Consider the following 8,211-nt stretch of genomic DNA (forward strand, 5'->3'; position numbering starts at 1 on the left):
GCCAAGTCAGACTACTGAATTCAAAGGACCTTCAGTGACATATTTATTGAATCTGTGCAAAGCGGTAATTACCTTGTATTGAAATTGCACATTACAAAGATCACTTGGTAAGTTTTCAAAACTGACACTAAATCAAATTGGCTAGATGATTACTTTCATACCGTCATTGCATAGGTACACTACTGCCTAGTAGTTCATTCCCCTAACACGCATGGGCAACGCGTTACGCAACCCGTGTTAACCCCGTTGGTCACTCGCGTGGAACCTGTCCGCCACGCGTATGATACCCGTGTGCAAGGCGTTGAACACGGGTGTGCACCCCGTTCGTCACTCGTGTGCGACGCGGCTCACACTCATTAGAGGGGGAACAAACTTTTGACTAAAGGAGGACCCATGTTTAGCTGAACCTGGAGATGGTAACAAGGAGATATCCTTTTGATTTCCTGACGAAAAATGTTAATACACATCTTATTATATGAACTTGCTGATGTCTAATTTTTAGATGTAATTTTGTTGGAAAATATGATTACTGTTATGGCTTCTACATGATGTTTTGCGATAGTGTTAAGAGAATACATGATCCTGTTTAATGTTATTGCTATTCACATGCTTTTTTTGTGATTTGACATTAAACGTCTGTAGTACGACTCGCAGTGATCATGTTTATGAGGTTTGGTGGAGCATTGTTTTTATTGGACCCTAATTACTTTATGACGGTTGGGTCTCTTTGTCTCAGCTCCATAGCCGTGACGCTGGAAAGGGCAGCATTTCATTAGTGAGAGTAGGTTATATCATGGAGGATACACTTTGGGGAGAGGGTTCTACGAATTACCGTACCACAGGAATAAAACCTGTAGACGAGAGCGCGGGGTTGTTGGTAAGATGGCCGTTGCATAATGGCCGCCAGGGGTGGTAAACATTGAGCTAAAGCAGTGTTGTTTTCACGGGCATGTTGAATAAATTCCCATCGCTGCTGACCATATATCTTCTACTTGATCCTAGATACATCATTCTCGCATTTACAATATATATTTTTCAACGTACATTAATGGTTTACCAGTCATATCTTTTTGAGTATTTGTCAATTGGGTTGAGCTTACAAGCAATAATTGTAATTTGTGGTGACATATAAACATAAAACGTCTCATTTAAAACATGAAGTAAGTACGATAGTAAATAATAATATTCAAAGCGCTTTAAAATACAATGATAAAAAGATTCATATGTAACCCTAAAGCCCGTGTTCCACATCCATAGCCAGGAGGAAAGCTGCTGACTAAACAAAAGGAAGAACCCTACCCTTACATATATGTAGAGACATCATCTGAATATGACTATATATGCAAATGTTACGATACTGTACCTATCTTCAAGAATTATCAAATAATAGGCATAAAGTTCACGGAGACGAAAGCTATAGATACAATACTATATTTGATTTTTAGATGATAAAGTGCATCATTTGATAATAAATTCAGTTATTGATATCTAAAAACCGATTTGACATACTAAAAAACATTTCATGATAAAACAAAATCAAATGCGTGATATAAATTCATTCTTTGGTATCCATAAATGAATTATTTATATCATATAACTAATAAATAGTAAAAATGCGCCCTATATCTTGTTCTTTGTGGATTGTATTGAGTAACGCGATTACATCACGGTTATAGTGTTAATTGCTAGTCTTTTTTTCTGCACCATCATTTCTTTCATCTTATGAAAAACTGTTTAAAAAATGGCAACTTATAAATAACCAAGGTAATAATACTTACCCGACCTGCGTTTATTTATATCTCTGTCATTATTATCGTTAACATGTGTCTACTTATAAGTGTATATACTTATGCCATACATCGTACTGATTAAGGAATGACACATCATCGTGATATATATGTACTCCAAACACATGCAGCACAACGGTACTTTGATTCAAAAGCACAGAAAATCGTTACCCCGAGTAACTGTGTAACGGTTCACCCCTAGTTTTCAGACGTGTCATTCAGACAAATAAGTCAGGTGTGACAGTTATCACAATCTCACCGGTAATAAAGATTTGATACATGCCGACTGACACTCTTGATGGGTTAGTGATTCAGACAACAGATCAATGCACACGCTTCCTATTCAGTATGTACGTATGATTACATGGCTGTGTGTATTTATGGTATTTGCAATGTTTCCGTTGGTGAAACAGTTCACACATATCGATTAAGACTTGTTTAAGCTTGGGGACATGTGCATGTCTCCATAACTTAATTGTCATTATGTATTAGGTGCTAATCCCCGTTGTTAATCCTCACCACCATTTCATTGTATACTGACTGTCAGACAACCTGGACTACTATATCACTTCCCGTTAATTACTGTTATTTATAGTATGACATTTATTGCCTTAATTATTCATCCCCTGAGCAATGTCGGTTCATCACCCCCAGAAGTCCCATGTCCAGAGGAACGTCATTGTCTGTCCATTGTTGTTCATTACTATATATGTGTTACCATTACACTGATAGGAAGCTTGATATTCCGAGTGTTGTTGTAGGGGCGACCTCGAGCAGGATGTGCCGCTCGTAGGAAACGTCCTGAGGTAAGCTGGAGCTCCGCTCACCTCATGTATGCCTGAGCTGGAAGGTCCGCTCATCGCTGTGTTTGTGTTGTCAGAGCAGGTATTCCGCTCATTGTGCAATTGTTGTATATTGTTTACATGTTGTGCATAAAGCGTTCGGGAACAGTGATGTCGATTTTGTCCTTGAGAAATCTGAGTCAGTACTCATAAAACACATTCAACATTTATGAAAACAGCCATTGAAGCAACGCCAGATGTGAGTGCTGTGGCTTAGTCTCTTTCAAGTACATACAATGAGACTTCTGACTCGATAACCCTGTTGCCAAGTTACTGTGCATGGTGTCCAATCTCAAGGGGGTCGGTTTGAAAACCTGCAATATCAAATATTTAAGCTGTTCTAGTCGACCTTGTACATATTGTCAGCTTGCTGAAGTACATGGTTTGCTTTAGTTAGTCCCATCATAATAATTTCTTCCCATTATGACAAACGTTTCAAAACGCGGACAGCCTCCGTTGTCCAGTGGAAGAGCGTCGAAGTCCGTATACTGTGTCTGAGTCGGGACATACACACAAGTGCATGCACATCGCTATACATGTTCAATAATCTTGCACGCGACGTTAAACCACATTTCACCTCATGTTTCACAACACATACACATACTTCTTTTACTGGTTATTCTTACACTACTCTATACTGGTTAGACCTGTGAAGAGCCGGGATAGAATAGGGCTTCTGCAACCCATGCTTGCTGTAAAAAGCGAATCTGTCGTCGTAAGAGGCGACCAAAGGGATCGGGTAGTCAGGCTTGCTGACTTGAAGCATGTCATTGATCCCAATTGCATGGATCCATGCTCATGATGTCAATCTCTGGATTATCTGGTCCAGACTTGATTAATTACAATAATGATAGCCGTCATTGAGCTGGAATATTGCTGAGTGCGGCGTGTTTTGAACAAACAGACAAACATACTTCATGGATAAGTGAATGCTCATTACTACATTAGCCGTGTTTGTAATTTGAGTTGGATGCGGATGTCAAAATTGAAAAAAGGGGAAAAAAGACCTTCCTTCAGTATTCATCTGATACATTAATTTATTCACCAGTGTTACTCAGCAAGTTCTGAAGTGTGGCTTCCGGTGAAGGTACTTTTTCCATTTCATGATAAGGGTTAGTTGTTGTTGTTGCTGTTGTTGTTTTAGAGGTTGCCTGCTGTCCGCAGCAATATCGGCTAACCTGACCCTCTTTGGAACTCGTGTTTGAGTTGGGCGTATATATCTATTGGGAAATTATAATATTGATAATATTTTCTTTTTGTATTGAATATGTTTCTAATTTCATATTGACATGATTTGAGTTTTGCTTTTTAAGAAATATAGTCATAATGGAAGTCATCCTATCCAGAATATACACTCTGCCAATAAAAAAGCGCAAAAGGGATTTTAAATGTATACTTTATATCCGGGGACAAAAAAAGTTTCCATGACATTGAATAAGATTCAATGCAAAGTTAAATTCGGTTTTCAAAGGATAAAAGTCTCTTGTGAGTGTTCAAATGGTTTAATTTGCCATACTGACTTCAGAAAATGCGCGATTTCATAAAAAGAAAACATGAACATGCCAAAATGTCAATTTAAAAATCAATAGCGTGTATGTCCACCTCTGGTTGCGATGCAAGCAACACATCTTGGTCTCAAGGAATGGACCAGGCGTCGAACAAAGTCCTGTGGGATATCTGTCCATATCTGCTGGAGCATGTTTCGACGTTCCTGGAGTGTCTGGAACACGTGGTTGACGTCGAAGGCGAGGTTCCATCTTATCCCACATGTGCTCGATTGGTGAGAGATCAGGGGAGCAAACCGGCCAGGGGGTGAAATTCACGTTGTTTTGATGAAGAGAACCCTGAACAAGTCGAGCAATATGAGACCGGGCGTTGTCATGTTGAAAGGTAATGCCTGGGTGATGACGACGCAAAAAACGGTAGAACAACAGGGCCGATTCTCTCGTCGCGGTAGCGCTGTCCATTGAGTTTTCCTTCTACCAGTATCAAACAGGTCGTCTGTCTTGCTGTAATCCCACCCCATACCATAAAGCTGCCGCCCCCGAACCCATCTTCTTCCATGACACAATGATTGACGTAACGTTCACCTCGACGTCGATACACCCGAATCCGTCCATCGTTGTTGCTGAGGTGAAAGCGAGATTCGTCAGTGAATAGAACTTGTCCCCACTGCACGGCCGTCCAGCGTAGACGCTGTCTGCACAACTGTAGGCGTGCTTGCCGGTGGTTTCCTGTCAAAATGGGACGTCTGGCGGGTCTTCAATCCATGCACATCTAAGGCGACGAGGTACGATTTGTGAAGATATTCGTCGAAGGCCAGTCACTGTTGCTGGCTGGAATCGATTTCGTAGATGTGTTGTTCGAATCCAGTTGTCTTGTCGATTAGTGGTTACGCGTGGCCTGCCACTCCGAGGATGGTCTCTGACTGCATTCGTCTATTGCCAACGTTGTCATTAACACCTAATTGTGTTTCTGTGGACGTTAAATTGTCTTGCAACATCACGTTGACTCGATCCTGATTCAAGCATGTCAATGGCTCGCAGACGCTGATTTTCGGACAGGCGTGGCATTTCGTAATGTTGAATAATTGCGTAAATTTGTTGTTTTTCTGAGTGGTTGTTGTCAGCACGATGCTAAACAATGCATATGGAATCCCATTAACGCACATGTTTTTATACCCATTCTTGGGTAGTGAAATGCATGGGGCTTGCATAAAAGTCAACTATTGCATGGAATGCATGCTTTTCTGTAGCAGTTGCGTTTTTGTGACTTGATTCCATACATGTACTACAATATTGAAAACCCAACTCTACTTGTTTGAAAAATACACTAAAATATTGGTATCACAGCGACTTTTGTTGTTGAGTATATATCCTATAAACAATCAACGGATGGTAATCGATTGTTCAAAATTGGCATCATCATTGTCGTTGATCCCGGTCCCATATTACACACATTGAACACCAGATTTTCAAGATGAAGGTAATCTTTTATCATGGGCATCGTCGTCCCATGGAAGCTATCAGATCCCGAACTGTGGCCTGGGCATTGTTCTTCCCCTCTGCCTGCAGTGCTTGTGATAATTGTCGGAGGTTCTGTGGTTGTTGTTGATGTGCTCGCAGTCCTTGATCCAGTGCATTCTATAAATGTTTGATTGGGATTAAATCTGGAGATCTGGAGGGCCATGGCGGGATTCCTTAAAAGGCTGTTGTCAGTCCTGCCGTGTGAGATTGGGCGTAGTGTTGTTGGAAAATGACGTTCGCTTGTTGCATATTGGGAAGGACGTTTGGCGGAAGAATCTCAAAGGTGTAACGTTGTGCCCACGTCTTCACACAACCACCACCTCTGTCAGTCGTGGCATGGTTTCGCTGTTCACTTGCTGTAAAATTGAGATGGCATGTTTTACGAGTTCAACAACAAAAGTTGCAGCGCAGATTCATACAGTTTGCCCATCGGTTTTTCGATTCATACCTCAATGAACCGAAAAAAATACACAGTCAGTCCTTCAAGAACTGTTTTTGGACACATACACATGCTGTAGAGTGGACGCCTTGTACTGCAGAAACATATGTGACATACACATGCTGTAGAGTGGACGCCTTGTACTGCAGAAACATATGTGACATACACATGCTGTAGAGTGGACGCCTTGTACTGAAGAAACATATGTGACATACACATGCTGTAGAGTGGACGCCTTGTATTGAAGAAACATATGTGACATACACATGCTGTAGAGTGGACGCCTTGCACTGAAGAAACATATGTGACATACACATGCTGTAGAGTGGACGCCTTGCACTGAAGAAACATATGTGACATACACATGCTGTAGAGTGGACGCCTTGTACTGAAGAAACATGTGTGACATACACATGCTGTAGAGTGGACGCCTTGTACTGAAGAAACATATGTGACATACACATGCTGTAGAGTGGACTCCTTGTACTGAAGAAACATATGTGACATACACATGCTGTAGAGTGGACTCCTTGTACTGAAGAAACATATGTGACATACACATGCTGTAGAGAGGACGCCTTGTACTGAAGAAACATATGTGACATACACATGCTGTAGAGTGGACGCCTTGTACTGAAGAAACATATGTGACATACACATGCTGTAGAGTGGACGCCTTGTACTGAAGAAACATATGTGACATACACATGCTGTAGAGTGGACGCCTTGTACTGAAGAAACATATGTGACATACACATGCTGTAGAGAGGACGCCTTGTACTGAAGAAACATATGTGACATACACATGCTGTAGAGTGGACGCCTTGTCCTGAAGAAACATATGTGACATACACATGCTGTAGAGTGGACGCCTTGTACTGAAGAAACATATGTGACATACACATGCTGTAGAGTGGACGCCTTGTACTGAAGAAACATATGTGACATACACATGCTGTAGAGTGGACGCCTTGTACTGAAGAAACATATGTGACATACACATGATGTAGAGAGGACGCCTTGTACTGAAGAAACATATGTGACATACACATGCTGTAGAGTGGACTCCTTGTACTGAAGAAACATATGTGACATACACATGCTGTAGAGTGGACGCCTTGTACTGAAGAAACATATGTGACATACACATGCTGTAGAGTGGACGCCTTGTACTGAAGAAATATATGTGACATACAAATGCTGTAGAGTGGACGCCTTGTACTGAAGAAACATATGTGACATACACATGCTGTAGAGTGGACGCCTTGTACTGAAGAAATATATGTGACATACACATGCTGTAGAGTGGACGCCTTGTACTGAAGAAACATATGTGACATACACATGCTGTAGAGTGGACGCCTTGTACTGAAGAAACATATGTGGCATACACATGCTGTAGAGTGGACGCCTTGTACTGAAGAAACAAATGTGACATACACATGCTGTAGAGTGGATGCCTTGTACTGAAGAAATATACAGTAAACCACGGTTAAAACGAACTCAAAGGGACTATTATTTTTAGTTCGTTATAACCATAGTTCATTGTAAGCATATATACAGCATAATTACAGCAAAAAGTCGGGACTTAAAAGTAAGTTCGTTATATCCGTCAGTTCGTTATAAGCGTATTCGTTATAACTGTAGTTTACAGTGTGTGACATACACATGCTGTAGAGTGGACGCCTAACGTGTATACATATCTAGTGCCTTCTGTTGACGGGGGAGATTGTCAGCTTGCTGACGGGGTTAACCTCTTTGGTCATATGGACAAGGCGTCCGACCTCTGATCAGAAGGTCCGTGGTTCGATCAGAAGGTCCGTGGTTCGAATCCCATCACGCGACTCGGAAATGTTATAGCCGCTACAATGGCGTCAAACGTGGGGCTTAGCACGTTCATATAATATTTGAGCAAAATAAACATCAGTAGTACCCTACTATGCGGCCCGGGACGTGCCTTCTGTTGACGGGGGAGTATGTAGCAGGGCGTGGAGTCATCCAAAACATGACATCCTTACCTTGTCAGCATGCTGACGGGGTTAACCTCTGATCAGAATGTCCGTGGTTCAAAACTCATACATTCATAAACATATAGAAAACTCAGTGACTGACAGTAC

The sequence above is a fragment of the Haliotis rufescens genome, unplaced genomic scaffold (genome assembly GCF_023055435.1).
Source record: "Haliotis rufescens isolate VD_foot unplaced genomic scaffold, xgHalRufe1.0.p SCAF_24, whole genome shotgun sequence".
In the NCBI taxonomy this organism is placed as follows: Eukaryota; Metazoa; Mollusca; class Gastropoda; order Lepetellida; family Haliotidae; genus Haliotis; species Haliotis rufescens.